At 35.9% G+C, this 17389-nt stretch overlaps 2 long non-coding RNA genes across 3 annotated transcripts in view; one reads left to right on the plus strand and one right to left on the minus strand.

Moving 5' to 3' along the window:
- The window catches only part of LOC143264266 (uncharacterized), a 128632-nt gene that overhangs the window by 97897 nt on the left and 13346 nt on the right, over positions 1–17389 (minus strand). Inside the window, exon 3 of one of the 2 annotated variants that reach the window (XR_013037860.1) lies at positions 13899–14037. The exons of the other annotated variant lie outside the window; for it this stretch is intronic. This is a non-coding gene — a long non-coding RNA (uncharacterized LOC143264266). Of the gene's footprint in view, positions 1–13898; positions 14038–17389 lie in introns of those variants that run through there. 2 annotated transcript variants of the gene reach the window in all.
- Positions 958–11571, plus strand: LOC143264263 (uncharacterized). The gene is made up of 2 exons (XR_013037856.1): positions 958–10394; positions 10470–11571. It is a non-coding gene; the product is annotated as an uncharacterized LOC143264263 (long non-coding RNA).

Below are 17389 nucleotides of genomic sequence, written 5' to 3' on the forward strand. Positions count from 1 at the left end.
GAAACGAGAGAAGGAACAAGAGATCTGTCGAAATTTATTCGTAATCGTAGCGTGGTCGACGACCTGTCGTTAGTAACTAAGAGGCCTTAATATATTGCGTTTACGATAAAAAAAAACACACACCTAGAATAGAGAAGACACACGAGGAAAATCGATATAGTACACAGCACGATTTATCAAATGGATATCTAATTTAGGAATTCGGGATCTTACGGCATCTTTTATTAATTGTTCATCGTACAATCGTGTAAATATGTGGGGGATTTTAAACAACTTGCGTTGCGAAATTGGAAAACGAAAAAATATTTTTATTTTTATCGAGATACTTTTTTTTACGGTTCTTACGTTAATATTTTATCTATTGACAATTCTGGTATTTTTTTGTATTAATACAGGAGAGCTATTTATTTCTTGCTTCTACTTATAGCACGTTCGAATTATAACCTAAAAGCTACAGGAAGTTTCAAAATTCTTCTAAAAGTTACAGGTACAATATTATATTGTTTGTATCATTTTACTAGAGACATTTTATGATCTTGTCAGAGTATTAAATATATTATAGTACGTGCTACTTATAACCTAAAAGTTACAGGAAGTTTCAAAATTCTTCTAAAAGTTACAGGAATAATATTATATTGTTTGTATCATTTTACTAGAGACATTTTATCGTCTTGTCAGAATATTAAATATATTACAGCACGTTCGAATTATAACCTAAAAGTTACAGGACGTTTCAAAAATCTTTTCCTAAAAATCACAGAAATAATATATCGTTTGTGTCATTTTACAATAATCATTTTATGATCTTGTCAGAGTATTAAATATATTATAGTACGTACTAATTATAACCAAAAAGTTACAGGAACTTTCAAAAATCTTTTTCTAAAAATCACAGAAATAATATATCGTTTGTCATTTTACAATAATCATTTTATGATCTTGTCAGAGTATTAAATATATTATAGTACGTACTAATTATAACCAAAAAGTTACAGGAACTTTCAAAAATCTTTTTCTAAAAATCATAAAAATAATACATCGTTTGTATCATTTTACAATAATCATTTTATGATCTTGTGAGAGTATTAAGTATATTATAGCACGTACTAATTATAACCAAAAAGTTACAGGACCTTTCAAAAATCTTTTTCTAAAAATTACAAAAATAATACATCGTTTGTATCATTTTACCATTTTATGATCTTGTCAGAGCACTAAGAATCATTTTATGATCGCTATACCAAATACATTACCGATTACATAATTCTTTTATTCCTAAAACAAAATAATTAGCAATCGAGACAAATTGCGAAAGTTATCGATGCATGAAACGATAAACTAATATTAGCTTATTGGGAAATAAGTAATTTCCTGCTCAGTTGCACAACGTTATTTGGTATTTTCGAAGCATGGCGAACACGATTAACGCGGCGTTAAAAATTGCAACAGAGATCGATCAAGAGAAATTAATTCCAACGCAAGAGGTTAAAACATACATTCGCTGACAAATTAATGGTCGTAAGATCCCGGAAAATCGATTTTAAACACGGTTGCCTCGTCCCGTTCTGCGTCGATCATCGAGAAAAGAATTATCGTTAAAAATTCGCTACAGCTAATAAAAACGGTACACGTACGAAAATACAGTGATCAACCGGTGTCATAATTTCGTCATCGAATGATAAATTACGATTCGTTCTTAACGCGGTAACAGGATAATTAATTGAGAATGATCAACGGCCGCAGGTGTCATGATTAATCACTATATTACGGATCGTAATTTCGCAACAATGTTGAGTGCATAATTAACGGGAAAAAGAGTAAAGGGCAGAAGATGCTTCGACGATTATTCACGGGTTAATTTAATTGCAGAGAATTGCAATCGTTAAGAAAGACGCGGAACGTGACGGGGTGAATCGTTCTTGTACAAAGATGTCAGTTTTCTTTTGTTTCGAAGAGTACGTCTCACGAATAGAACGAGAGAGGAAGGTCAATATCATTCGCACGTGCCACGTTTACAGCGTATCTCATTCTAAAAGAGGACTCTACCGATCGTAGTTCTTCCCTGGAATACAGTTCTTCGCATCAGCACTGCCAGTTTAGCATCGTTAACGCCATCGAGAAATCGCCATCCGGCTTAGTTTTCGCGTTCGATTCGAATGGACAATGGTAATGACCAATTCCTTTTTATTTTCATCCGTTTTATCGCTTTAATTGCCCTTTAAATACCTATTTTCGAGTTTTCTCTTTAATACGTTCCGTGCGATTATCGAGATCCGACGTATCATGTACTTTGAAAAAAGGTCTTTGCGATCTAAAATGTACTTGCAGAATTTTTTTCGGAGATAATTTAATGAATTTACTGTATTTAATACAATAATTATGGACTTTATTGTATTTGAGGTATGTAGAAAAATATATCTGAGGTGTATAGAAAAATTGGTTACATGAAAACAAAATGGCGGCTTCGCGAGCCATCACTTAAGACCAGAACTAACCTATATTTAAACATAGGATAAAAATATCGCAATTTTTCAATATAATACATACAATTTACTGCGGAAGTACATATGTTATGTCAGAATATTGATTTCTACAAAAATGATCGTGTCTGAAACATTATTCTCAAAACAAAAATTCAATCAATGGTATAATAAGAATCTGCAGTATCACAGTTTTTCTATTAATTACAATACATTGAACTAACTAATATCAAAATTCATGCATGGAACGTATTAATCCATTAGAAAATTACCCGAATACAAAAGTAACGTATTGCTGACCTTAAATCGAACAACGGAATTTACACGTTTTATTTCTTCAAAAGACAAACTTCATCGACGATTAAATTCGACCATCCTAGCTAAATGGCATAAATACCAAGTTTAACTATAGTTCGTCACGTGCGTATATGTATAAAAAAAGAAGAAAATGAAAAATAGCTGTGAGGGTGACCGTACGTAAGCCTGTAAATATTAGCGTGTAACCTGAAGAATTCGCGTACCTTGAAAGTAGACCGAAGCCTTTTCACGATTAGGGATAAAAGACGGTGTTGTAAGAGACCTCGATTATTTAGCGAATCGGCGGGACGAAGCAAAAGGGTAAAACAGTCGGGCAGAGAGAAGAAAGAAAAGAAAAAGAGAGCGTGTCGTTGTAAATACGAATAGAGTAGAGCACTCGATTAAGGTATAATTAAGGTTTCAAGGTTTTAATCGTTCAGGTGTGTACTTAAATAGTTAACATAACGGTTGAAACGGGCGGACAACACGTATTTTCTAGGATTAAGAAATCGCCCCGGGGGTTGAGACGAGCTACGAGTCGAACCCCTCCTAGTTTTCTTTTTCCTCTCGCTAATCTTCCATTCTCGAGGTAGCTTGTAAGAGAAATCAAACACACACACGTACACATACACGCGCGAAACTCTTTCGAGAACGTTGGCACCATAATGGCTCGCTCGTGAACAGGATCCATTTTCGATCGGGCGGGCCACGTTTTTACTCTCTCTCTTCAGCATCGTATGTGTATAAAAAAAAAACGTGGAAAAGTCGAAAAAAATAGCTGGTATTTAGGTACTAGGCTCAACGATCCGGCACTTATCGATTTAAATAGACGATTTAGCAGCTGTTCGAATGCATCGCGCGAGGATATATTTTTTTGTAATCCAAAATATCGTTGCGACATGGTTTTACTCGCAGAACTCGCTGACTCGAAACAAAAATATGAAACGAATAAAACTACACTTTCGCTCTCGAACATCTCTCGAATTCTCGAACTTTGCACCTGTACTCTCGAGTGCAATCGGTGGATTCACGAAAATGCGAGTGCTCGATCGTTGATCGATTTATTCATCGTCTATTTAATGTTCTGCGTGTTCCCTTGTTCTTGGTGTCTTGTACTTGTAAATATGCGCCAACAATGGCAGTCCTCGCGGTTCAAAAATTCTGTGATAGCTTTAGAATTCGCTAAATCCTTAAAACTGATCCACGCTATCGATGCATCGATCCGTTCACGGTCTACTTCAATTAATCATTGCGTTTAGTTTATTGAGTTGAAGGTATTGCTCATAATGTGAGCATAAGTTGAGGTAAGAGGATCACGATCGGACATTATGGCGCTCTAACGAATAAATTCTACCGGGAATAATCTCTTATCGCATCAAGAGACCGTGAGTAGATCGACGAACCATGAGTAAATCACAGAACCGTAACTAGACCGCTCGTGGACCGTAAATGGATTAACAGAACAACGTTGTACTCTAACACGTAAATCCATAACATAGAATTTGACCGAATCGAAGATGCACCGTGAATTGATCGTGAGGATAACGAATGGGTCTTAACTGCATCCCTGGATCGTAAATGGATGGATACATAATCTAGCACGTATGCATTTGAAATAACATTTGACCGAACTCGGAAATAAATCTTGACCGTGCAAACTGTGTTACGAATGGATCGAACCGTATGTGGACCATGTGTGTATCACGAGTGAATCGTATATGATTCATCAGTAGACGCGGTTTGTCAGTGGATGTCTCAAGCTGACACATAAAATATTTTATCAAACAAATAAATTATGAGTTGTGCACGACACATAAGTGGAATATGTGTATCACAAGTGGACCATATGTGTGTCACAAGTAGATCGTGCGCGACTCATATGTGGAATATGAATTACAAATAAATAGCATAACATAATCTAACACATAGAATCTGCACAATATTTGATCGAAGTATGGAGTGGATCGAATGTATCGATTTAACGTGGATCAGAATCTTTCAAACAGAGGTCAATGACCCACTGCTTCAAAATAGACGTACCAATTTTTACGACGAAAATGATATTTTTAATTAATAATTATTTGGGCGAGGACTGCTCGAGCGCGGTTCACAGACGGAAACGCGTTGCGAACCGTGCTTGAAAAGCGAATCTTGACCTCTTCGTGGACTGGTGCGTTTCATTAACTCCTAATTAAGGCTGGCAATCAGCATCACGTCTGTATATACAGTGAATCTTCGTCGGCGATACGTGTACGTAAAACGATAAGCGGAGCTCTTTTAGAATTTTACAATTTGTACACGGAGTGTCGTGTTCGACTGTATCGCTAACTTATCGCTGCCGAATTACAAAATAGATTTTCGTTGAAATATTATTGGACGAATGATGAATATTACTAAATTAAATGTGAGTTTTATTCTATGTTAAATTTTATTCTTGACTGAATTTTATTTTTGACTAAATTTTATTCTCCATTAAATTTTATTCTTGACTAAATTTTATTTTTTACTAAATTTTATTCTTGACCAAATGTGAATTTTATTCCTCACAAAATGTCTTTCTCCATCTGTTTATTTCATTGACCAATTTTGCCTCCATTTAAACACCGTACCGCAAATTATCTAAAAATCTAAAGTAATTTGCACGTTATTGTGTTTAATTTATTAGTAACAAATTAATAAATGGATTCCATACCCGATGGATCCAAATTTTAATTTACGTGACTGAATTAATAATAATTTGAAAGCTCGCATTCTACGTACGGCAACTTCGATTATTTGCGGTTGAGCATCGTTAATTAACAAATATGACACTCTTGGCAACGATAATGAGTTAAAGTCGATGGAGTCGAACGAAACAGCCCGTATATGTGCGTACATTCTACAGATATATGTACACAAATTCTTTCGTAAAGTCGTTTCTACTAGTATTTAGGGGCGAACGGGCATCATCGATTGTGCACCTCTATTCGAGTTCGAACCACTAAATTCACGGCCAAAGTAACGTTTAGGGATGCTCGTATGCCTTCTGCACACACGTGAACACACATCAACACTTGTACCTTTCGCACGTGTGCTAAGACTTATGGGGTGCGGACTTTCTTGATTTGTACACTCGTGTAATGTTTGCTTTCTTTGATCGAATGAAAATGTAATTGAAGAAGGATTTTCTAGGTATTCTAAGAAGAAGACGTAAAGGAAAAGGGGCACACGAGGAATAAATTTTCAAATTGTCAGAGGTAAAAGTTTAGAAATTTACAAAGTTCTAATTTGTCGACGTAAATGTTTGTCAAGTTTAATATTCGAAAATCCTTTTCCACGTTCAAAGGAAGCATACATTGCAAAGTGTACTAAACATGTACTGTTTTTAATTAAATTTAAGAGTCGAAAACTTTTGGTCCACGAATCATGTAATTAAACGACAAAGATTACGCTTAGAAAATCTAAATTAGTAGGTAGTCGGTACGGAGCACGTTGACACAAGAATTCTTCTGGCGAAGAAAATCGACAAAGTTTGGGCATCAACAACTTAAGGAGTTGTAATTTTCGTGCATAAATTGAAGAGGGGCGCACCCACCCCGTATGCAAAGCACAAACGTAAAATTTTCTCTTCCCGTTCGACTTCCTCGAGGTTTCTCGTCGATCGTGCGTGGAAATCGTGAAAGAACGGACGAAAGTTCGGGCTAGAAAATCGTCGATCCTTCGCGCGAACTTGTATTTAATTAAAAGTGTAATATAATAGTGTCGTGGGAAGAATAGCGATCGAGGATTAATAACAATATTCGTAGTTAAGATAGGGAAACGAAGTAGAGAGGCTGATGTACGCCGTGTAATTTTTGTATTTTCGACGATTATGGTTCCCGACCGCGTACCATTAACATAAATTGTAATTGTAAACAAGTACAACTTGCTCGTAACGCAGCGTTATTATAACAGTTAGTAGAGTACAGATAAGGATTACTCGTTTTGTAATATAATAAAAAGAGACCACGTGGCTGGCGAATTAGCCGCGAAGTATGCGATGATTTTCTGGCGATGATTTCATATTTTTCAAGATTCAATGTCGAAACATTTCGAACTGATTTTTCCACGATCGATGGACGATAAAGCTCGAGGTTGTCTCTTCTATCCGATATTATTCTAGAAAACACGTGATAAAACTCAAGGCCGTCGTAAGAAAGGCAATGTGTACTCAATGTAAATAGGAGAGAGACTGTAAAGAAGATGATTAACTAATTATTGCGTGTCTACGAATGCCTATCTGTTTAATCTACGTAACGAGAAGGAAGCAGCTAATTGCTGATCAACTATTAACTAAATAATTAAACGGCAGTTTATTCTATCTGTGTGTGTCGGTTTCGATTGGACATAGATTTTGTATCACCCTTTTTCTCCGTGTATGGTGTGTAGCCAGGGAGGCGATTTCGAGGAATGCATTCGATTATACTCTTCTATTTCGAATTTTTATTTTTAGTGGAAAGTATAATGAGACGAATGTGCAGGACTGATGGGTTGTCAGTTTCTCAATTTGAAGATTTGGAAATTTGTAAATCTGTGAATTTTTAAGACTGTGAATTTGTGGATTAGGAAAATTTGTTTTGGGTTTTTAAAATTTGAGATTTTCTAATTCTTGAAATACTAAATTCACAAATTCAGATCGGCAATTTGTCAAATTTTTAAATTTCAAAATCTACTGATTTCTGAAGTCAAAATTGTAAATTACAAATTGCTAAATTTTTACAATCCTATGTTTCAAATAAATAAATTCCCAAATCCCTGTAATCCAGATATGTAAATTCCAAATCCCTAAATTTTCAAATACCTTAATCTCTATGCCTCTATGTTTCAAATCTCTAAATTTTAAATCCTTATATTCCTAAGTTTCTAAATCCCCAAATCTCAAAATTCCGAGCCACTACAATGGAAATTCCTAAATTTGAAAACCCTAAATTCCCAAGTCCCTAAATACCCAAATCTCTAAATCCCCAAGTCACTAAATTCGAAGTCTATAAATTTCCTAAACCCTAATATCCCAAATGTCTAAATTCCAAATACCTTAATTTCTAAATCTCTAAATCCCCAAATTTCTAAATATGGGAACTCTAAGTTTCTAAATCCATAAGTCCCCAAATCCATAAAAAGTCAAATCCCTAAGTCCTCAAACTCCTAAATATCCAAAACTCTAAATCCCCAAGTCACTAAATTCCAAATCTATAAATTTCCAAATCCCTAAATACCCAAATCCACAAATTTCCAAATACCCAAATTGCCAAATCCCCAAAATTCCCCAAACTCCCCAAATCCCCAAATCCCCCAAATTCCCCAAATCTCAAATTTTTCAAACTTTAAATTCTCCAAATCCCAATTACCCCAAATTCCCCCAATTCTCCCAATTTCCCAAATTCCTCAAATACCCAAATTTCTCAAACTTTAAATTCTCCAAATCCCAATTACCCCAAATTCCCCCAATTCTCCCAATTTCCCAAATTCCTCAAATACCCAAATTTCTCAAACTTTAAATTCTCCAAATCCCAATTACCCTAAATTCCCCCAATTCTCCCAATTTCCCAAATTCCCCAAATTCCCCAAATCCCCAAATCCCTAAATTTCCAAATCTTCAAACACTCAAATTTAAAAAATACCTAAATTCCCATAATCCAGAGATCACCAGAAAGGTGTAAATTCTCTAGCTGTGTTCATCGAAATCGGCTCCATGAATTGTAGATTCAATCGTGTCTTTCACAACTAAGTAGTGTTTGTAAATTGATTATGCGATAGACGGTGTCGCGTTTCTTCGAACCTAGCTGATAACATAAACGTTAAGTACGGTAAAAAAAGAAGGTCGATCGTGAACTGTCGAACGAAAGGTAAAAGAGGAATTCACAGACTACTCGATGTGTACGCTATCGATCAACGCATGATCATAATCGCGATCGATACGTTTCGACGTTTATCGTGCACATGTCGTAGATGTGTCTACACACCGGGTGCTGGAGACCAGTTTTGAAAATCGAACAAACAGTAAAGAACACGTTGTCAGAATCATTCTTCGAAGATACAAGGGTTTAGTTTATCCTGCAGGAAACATATACTACGATGTATTTTGCTCTTAATCAAATTGTAATTATTATTGTAATAATTGTAATGGTAATTAATTAGGTTTCTCACATTTTGCACTAAAAATTAGACGATTTATATACCGTAAATAATAACATACATGTTCGAGTTTTATCGGTTATACAGTTTATGTAAATGAATTAAATTTGTCGTTATCTTGTTCGATCTTACAAAATGGCGATACATGGTATGAACACAGTTTATTACAACGTTTTGACCAAAGATTACATTCTTCTAAATTATGCTCGTATTTACTGCAAACACCGTTTTGATGGATGGAAAAGATAGCGACGAGTTTGATACCTAATTAGCTGGTTTAGTTCGCAGAATAAAACGAACTAAAAAAAAAATACGAACAAACAAAATTGGTCTAAAGCCCTTATTTTTCTGCTAACTAGCTGTAAAAACGTTGTAAATTGCAATCGCGTCGAGCATTTACGATCGGGTAATTCTGCTAGATTGTTCGTCGCTCGTACGCGATCGATTGATCGATATATGCACATTTATCGTCGTAGAGTGGAAGTTCACGGAAGATCGTAGTCTCGATTCCAGCCTTTCTAATTTCCAGCGTCGGTTACTTTCGACGAGAACAAGAAAATAATCAAATATCTCGGGAAACTGTGAATCAAAAAGCGGCACGTACACACGAGCGAAGAAACGGAGGAACACATAAGCGTTCTTACACTTACACGCGCACACGTACACACATACACATGTAAACATACGTATGTACACTAGCGGAACGATTAAATTTTCACGATAATTTTTATTTCGGCGATAAATATTCTTTGTGACCATTGCTGTATATTAAGTTACGTGTAAAAAGTCAAACGTATCCAGGTAATAAATATTCTTAATAAGAGTAATATTTACTAGGTATTCTCGTTATATTGCCAAGGTTAAGATTGAGGAGTGAAACATTTCTGAAGATGGTGTTATTTTGTGGTCGGTGAGAAATTGCGATATAACGCGAGGTGATCTAATAGGCGGCAATATAGCACGTAACAACATCTTATGTATAGCGATATGTGGCGCGTGGCGATATAACGCGAGGCGATATAACGCGTAGGAATTCAATGCGTGGTAATATAACGCGATGCGATATAACGCGCAAGAATTCAATGCGTGGTGATATAACGCGTGGCGATATAATGCGTAGGAATTCAATGCGTGGTGATATAACGCGTGGCGATGTAACGCGTAGGAATTCAATGCATGGAAATATAACGCGTGGCGATATAACGCGAGGCGATGTAACGCGTAGGAATTCATTGCGTGGTAATATAACGCGTGGCGATATAACGCGAGGCGATATAACGCGAGGCGATATAACGCGTAGGAATTCAATGCGTGGTAATGTAACGCGATGCGATATAACGCGCAAGAATTCAATGCGTGGTGATATAACGCGTGGCGATATAATGCGTAGGAATTCAATGCGTGGTGATATAACGCGTGGCGATGTAACGCGTAGGAATTCAATGCGTGGTAATATAACGCGTGGCGATATAACGCGAGGCGATGTAACGCGTAGGAATTCAATGCGTGGTAATATAACGCGTGGCGATATAACGCAAGGCGATATAACGCGTAGGAATTCAATGCGTGGTGATACAACGCGTAGGAATTCAATGCGTGTTGATATAACGCGTAGGAATTCAATGCGTGGTGATATAACGCATGGCGATATAACGCGAGGCGATATAACGCGTAGGGATTCAATGCGTGGTGATATAACGCGTAGGAATTCAATGCGTGTTGATATAACGCGTAGGAATTCAATGCGTGTTGATATAACGCGTAGGAATTCAATGCTTGGTGATATAACGCGTGGCGATATAACGCGTAGGGATTCAATGCGCGGCGATATTCAAGGTTAAATAATACAACACGCGGCGAACTAACACGTGGTTATAAAACGTCAAAAAATTTCACGCGTGACAATTCAACGCGTAGCAGTCCACCATATGGTAATATAACGAGAGTGTAACAAATTTAAACTTGTTTCAAATTTCATTCGGAAATACCTGATTTATTTTCAGCGAAATGTATTCGTACAATAAACAAGAAAAAAATGTTTGTATCAAAATCCACGAATATTTGTTTCTAATTTGAAAGTTTAATCGAAGGTATTCGAGAATCGTTCAGAATGTTAGAACGTACGCTAAGGGTGACGTGAGAAACGAACAATGAATACTAAAAACAACCAACAACAAGCACAGAAAATAAAAACAAAAAAAAAACCAGAGTATTGAAGACTGGCAATCAAAACTAACGTAGGCAGATATAAAACGCGGATTTATTCTGACGCCTAGTACGATCATACGCGATTTTCTCTTAATCATAGAAGATTGGTTTTTAATTCAAAATTGGAAAAAAAGACGATGAAGTATTAAATGACAACCATGATCGAATGTATAAAAAGTATAAATTGTTTCGAAACGTTTCGTTTGTTCTTGTTCCGGCGTCGATCGTGCTAAGCATGAGATGATCGGCGATAAAACTAAATGCAAATTCTATGCAACACTCCTTCGAAAAGAAATACATAGATCGTACAGTTTTGCGAGTAAAATGCGCGTCTAATGTAACGCTAGTGAGTAGATAGGTAGGTACCTGCATTTCATGAAATTTAACATGCTTGAATAGCTCCTCAATAAATCGTTATACATGTTTTGATAAATCGTTGTTTTTTCATTCATCCTTTAATCCTCTACCACCTTCTTTTATTTCAAGTATACGCATTTTTCATTTCTTTACAAATTTTAATACATTTTGCACAGTAATACAGGAGGGTATTGTACTTTTAACAAAGTATTCTACTTTAATAGTATTTTTCTTATTCGTTCAGTAAGTTCATAACAGTTAGCATGTTACATGTGTTTCAAGTTTGAATTTACGCGCGCGCGCGTAGTTTAAATGGCGTCGCTCGTGCCATCTAGCAGTTGACAGTGAAATTAACGACTCGTAGTCATCTGTTTGTTTAAATTATAAAATTTTTAGCTTCACGCTCAAGTTTTTTTGAATAATTACAATTTGTAAGATGTATAATACTTATTTTGTATGTTTTTTACAAAGAAAAAAGACATTTTCTATGTTATTACTTCCTCCGTTTGCTATCAGATGGCGCTAACAGTATTGATTTCCAAAGCGCGCTTCAGCATACACACAATCGATGTTATAATTAGTACACAATTTATATTCACTTTTCATACAATTTTTAACTGTTTCTATACAATATAAAAATTTGTATCTGTTTTAAAAAGCTAACATAAGTTCACTATAAATCTGATTGCATAAACGTTTACAATCTTACAGATCCAACTTGCATTTCCAATGAAATACTTCAAATTACAATCATATCACAAATAACATATTCAAATATTTATTAAAAATGATAAAGTATGATCCGTAAATATTTTTTCTCTAAAAAAATAAAAGTAGATGTCATAAGTCGATAGATTGTTAGTCTGAATAATTTGACGAAACACGAGAGTAGATGTGGATACGCGAAAGTGTGCAGCAATGGCCGAAGCAAGAAGGTTTTGCAAGCGAGTTCAAGAGAGGGTTCTCGAATAATCGTGGAGAACGACACCGATTGGCAGTTCGAACATTGACGATAAATAGCAGCGGCTACGACGAGAAATTACAGCCACGAAGATTCTAATCGGTCTGTCGGACGCCATAACTTATGCTGTTAAGGAAGCACAGATAACAGCCGAGGAAAATAATAATGCCTAATGAAACTGTTTGCAATGCTGATTAATGATAAAGGGAAGCTGTTCTTAGATTACACGTGGGTAGACTCTTTTCCTTTCTCCCTTTGAGGTTCTGTTATTAACACGAATGCAGAAGCCGTTTCCTTCTGCTTGTCAGAAAATCTTGATCCTCCAGATTTATCGATGGAGGATATATTTTCTTTTCGAGCGAATTTTTGAAGTTCTCTAAATTGTGTACTGATGTGTCATTTCATAGGAAAAAATTAATGACCAAATTCTTAAATAACGTGCAATGTTTATTTTTTAATAAAAAGACTATAAGGATGTCTACTGTAAAAGACTACATATAAATGTATACATTTTTAATATTTCGGAGATAAAATTAAGTAGATACTATTTTAGTGTGATTAAAAGTAAATGTAAACGTAAAAGTAAATGATTAAAAGTAAAAACAAAAGTGATCAAGCAAAGATACTTAAAAATTAATAATCAAAAGAAGTGATCAAGCAAAGATACTTAAACCTTAATAATCAAACCAGAAGTAAACTCAACCAAAATCCAAAATAAATAAACAAAACAGTAATCTCTGAAAATTAATCTCTGAGAAGAGTCAAACATTAAAATGTAAAAAAGTCGACCAGAAAATTTCCGCATGACCCCATTTTTTGATGGAATAGAATACCGTTTCGAAATTGCGACGCCGGTGAGAGCGAAGAGAGCCGGGCCACAGTTCCGAAATTCTGGTTGGTCCGCTGACAAAATGGATTCCCAGTGAAAACGACGTGGCCAGCGTTCCAGACGACACACGATGATGTAAGCAATGTTTACAGGCAACACACGATAAGAAACGACGCTGTACGATCGTCCAGCGCGAAAAAGGAGAGCCTGGAAGCCGGCTTTCTTCAGTCTTCTTCGGCTTCTCTTTCGATTACGTTCTGTGCCGGTTTTCGAGCTTTCGAGTTCATACACGCCTGCGACCTCCTTACGCGGTTCGCGAGATATATCTTCATAGTTTTTTAGTTTTTAGCAAAATTTGGTTTTGCATACACGAGAAGATTATAGTTTGTTTGTTGGCAATAGGGTGTTCACATCAAGATACAGCTTTGTAGTTCATTTGTTGTCAATCTTGGGGTGTTCATGTCGAGGTATACAGTTATTAGGTTTTTATTTCTTAGCAAAATAAGACGCATACATCTATAGTTTTTTATTTGTTATCAAAATTTGAGTGTTCAGATGAAGATACATCTTAATAGATTTTTATGTATTGTCAGACTTTGCGTTCACGTCGAGGTACACACTTATTAGTTTTTTATTTCTCAGAAAAATTTACGCATACATGTCAAGGTCCACTTTTATCGTCTTTAGTTTGTTATCAAAATTTGAGTGTTCAGATGCAGACATACTTCATTAGTTTTTCACTTGCTGTCAGACTGTAAGTTCAAATGGAGACACACTTAAAATAGCTTCTTCTACAATTGTACAATATAAAATAAAATTGTCAAAATTTTTGCTTCGACATAAACGTTAATACTGTTAGCAATTGCAAGGTGAAATATGGTGAACAGTAAAACGATGACGCACAAGTAATACGATGTTGCAAGTAAAATGAGATCTTTGCATCTCGAGATGCAAAATGGAAAATCGTTATTAGGTTTACTTTCGATAACTTTCGAAACATTCCACACAACTTGTAGCACACAAGTGATATTAATAAATACAAGTAACGTTAAATTCTCCAGGTATAACTCCTATAAATCAGCCACTTTGTGTAACCAACTAAAAAGCTGTAATTCACCAGCTTAATCGAAAGTAGTTCTAATTGAATCAGCAGTAATCGAAAGTAGTTTCAATCAAACGTTACCTAAATGTATTACTTTGTGCTTCTAAGTCGTAAATTTGCATTGCGAAATTCTCAAGCGATATGCAATAGCATTGGTCAAGAACGTATTTATCGTTCGCGTTTTCACGATAACGAGTGACCATCGACTTTAACAGGTGTAAAAGGATCGTTGAAAGTGTTAGAATAGCCGGCGAATGTGAGGAAAAACTGGAATAACTTCATTAGATGCGTACAATGATCGAGGCTGAGTATTCCAGCGATAAAAATGTGGAACGAGTAGAATTATGTCATCGTCGACATATCGAGGCATTCTGATCGTGCAATCTTTCTAGGCAGCTCGTGAAAACGAGTTTCACGAGTGACGCGAAAATTCCATGCTGAGACAAAGCTCATATTAACCTTCTAACTTGCACTCTTTTTTTTTAAATAAATTTTACTTTTAACCTCAGCTAATTTTACTCTAATATGACTGAATTTATATTCTGTTCTAAAATATTTTTTCTTCGTATTTATTTTATTTTTAACAGTATTTCTGGTTATAGCTACAGCTAGTGTCTAATATGACTGAATTGATATTCTATTCTAAAATATTTTTTCTTCGTATTTATTTTATTTTTAGCAGCTGATTATAGCTATAGCTACCTAATAGGTATTTGATATCAGCAAAAATTAGCTCGTTTATATATCACACCTTCTAACTACAATAATGAAGTCTGTATAAGTGTAGAATGTAGTTTATGAACGTACACCAACAGTTAAAGGTTGAAGCTTTGTTTTTTTCTGTTTGTATATCGATCTTCGAGAAGATGTTACTCGAGTGTCCATATTCCTCGCTATTTTGCATCGTTTCATTGACAAAACGAGTTTTCCCGCGATTCGCGGTGACGCAAGCGAGTGTTTACGATCAACACGTGCTGCACGGAAACGAAGTGCACGAGCCGCCAGTTATGTCTCGCGCGTTTCGCGATTCGTTCGTCTCGATCCTCGCGCGGAGACACGCGTCTTCGGGTTTTAACATATGGAACTGCCGGGTTTTTAGGTCAAGGTGCAAATGTCGCACTTTTCGAATAGAGGAAGTTTAAATGTGTTTTGATATTAATAGTTACGTCATAACATAGTGTGATATTTCTAAATCTACAAATTCATGTAAATTTACTAAGTTCTCAGTTTTTTAAATTTCGGTTTTGGATTCCTATGTTTTTCTATTTTTAAGATCCCAAATTTCTGAATTCTTACATTTTCAAAGCACAAGGTCTTCAATTTAAAGGACATTTTGAAATTCAATGTAGATTTTTAATTTCAAACTCGAAAATTTATAAACTTTGAGTCTCTGAATTTTTTATAATGAATTTCAATGTAAATTTTTAAATTCAATGTAAATTTTTAATCTCAAACTTGAATATTTATAAACTTTGAGTCTCTGAATTTGTGATAATGAATTTCTAAGGGTTTTAAATTTTTTATTTTCTAAATTGGCAATTTTAAATACTCCAATCTCTGAATCTGCAAATTTCTAAATCGTCAAATCCCTGAATTTCCAAAATTGTAAAAACACAAGTTTCTAAATACTTACATACCTAAATTCTGAAATTCCTAGACTGTCAAAGTCAAATCCTAAATTTAAAAATCCCCAAATTTCTAAATCCTCAAAATTCTCATACGTCAAATCCCTAAATCCCCACATTTCCGGACTCTCAAACCCTTAAATCCCCACACACCTGCACCCTCAAACCTCCTAAAATTTCCCGCCAAAAATACCTTAAAAATTCCCCGAACCTATTGCAGCAAAATCCCCAGTAAATTCCTCGTAACTCCCTCACAATTCCTATCGCAGATATAAATATCATCTCCAGTAAAACCTTCATATCTACAAAATCGGTGCTCTCGCATTATGTTCTCCGCGACCTTCCTATCCGATTTGCAATTCATCGAACGCTGCTACTTTAGAAGTCGCGAGTGGGCAAGTGAAAATCGTGGAAAAAAGACAACACCTGTTTTAAGGATCGAAGAAAGTCTAAGCAACGTAATCGGCTTACGGAGGAGTCAGACGAGCGACGACAGAAAAGTCGATGAAAAGCAGCGGTTGTTTCGATAAAGTTACTCGTCGGTGTACAACAGCGAAACGCTGACGACAGTGATGTAACGGTGGAAAATAAAGCGGTGACTCGCGTGGATATTGGTACCGTGTGCTGGCGCACGCGTAAACACGTGCGAGAAGAACGAGCGAGCGTGTGCTCGGGCAACTTTACTCTGTCGATTTTCGGTGGCAGTTTTTGGAAAACTTCGACCCGGTGGTGATCGCCCGATCGATCGATCGTATCTTCCTCGAATCGGTTTTCAATCTTTGATTCGGTTCTTCTCTGTTTACCGAGCTACGTTCACAGAATTTTAGTCGTGTTTGTTTCTAGTTCGCGTAGAGGAAGCTTCGAGTTTGGGACGATATTAAAAAGCATTCCTACGCGGCACGTCAGATTCTATTTTCGACTCGACACAACCTCTTGACACTTATTAGCGCTTCACGGCGAGAGATCGAAACCGCCGCGTTATCGCGGCTGAGAACGCGGCGACGATCGCGCCGAAACGCGCGAGAAATCGAAAGGTTTTGCCGCCTGTCAACGATCGGAAACTTGTTACGGACTCGTGTGGTTGAACTGATTTTATCGAAAAAGTTGCTATCTTGGATTTTTCGTATTTTTTCAAGGATTGTTTTATTGGGAGATGAAGGATTGGCACGGTGCACTGATTGTTCATTTAATTATTAATAGATAGGACATGTTTACGGAAATATTTCGGCTATAGGTAATGTAACTAGCGATAGGTTTTGAAGGACAAAAATTTCAGTGAGGATTTAGAAATTCGGTCTTTATGAAAGTCTTTACATAAAAAAATCCAGAATCTGGCAATTCAAAATTTGAAAATTTATGCTTTCAAATTAAAAAAAA

This window comes from Megachile rotundata, chromosome 4 (genome assembly GCF_050947335.1).
Source record: "Megachile rotundata isolate GNS110a chromosome 4, iyMegRotu1, whole genome shotgun sequence".
NCBI lineage: Eukaryota > Metazoa > Arthropoda > Insecta > Hymenoptera > Megachilidae > Megachile > Megachile rotundata.